This window comes from Poecilia latipinna, unplaced genomic scaffold (genome assembly GCF_001443285.1).
Source record: "Poecilia latipinna isolate Pla-1442-1.1 unplaced genomic scaffold, P_latipinna-1.0 Scaffold469, whole genome shotgun sequence".
Taxonomy (NCBI): domain Eukaryota; kingdom Metazoa; phylum Chordata; class Actinopteri; order Cyprinodontiformes; family Poeciliidae; genus Poecilia; species Poecilia latipinna.
In genome coordinates, this window is record NW_015113085.1 from 197,077 (window position 1) to 197,371 (window position 295).

Genomic DNA, 295 nt, shown 5'->3' on the forward strand with positions numbered 1-295 from the left:
TAACAGTTGTATGGCATCTGTGGTGTGCTGTAGTGGCGCAGGGGTTAAGCACAACCCACATATGGAGGCCTTAGTCCTTGACGTGGCTGTCGCAGATTCGATTCCCGACCAGGCGACCTTTGCCACATGTCTTCCCCTTGTCTCATTTCCCACTTTCCTGTCAATTAACTATCAAATAAAGACCACTAGAGCCAATAAAACCTTTAAAAAAAGTTGTATGGCATCCTGACTTAGCGATTAAGTGGGTTAATGAGTTTTACATGGACGTGTGTTGTAGCTGACTCCAGCTGCAGCC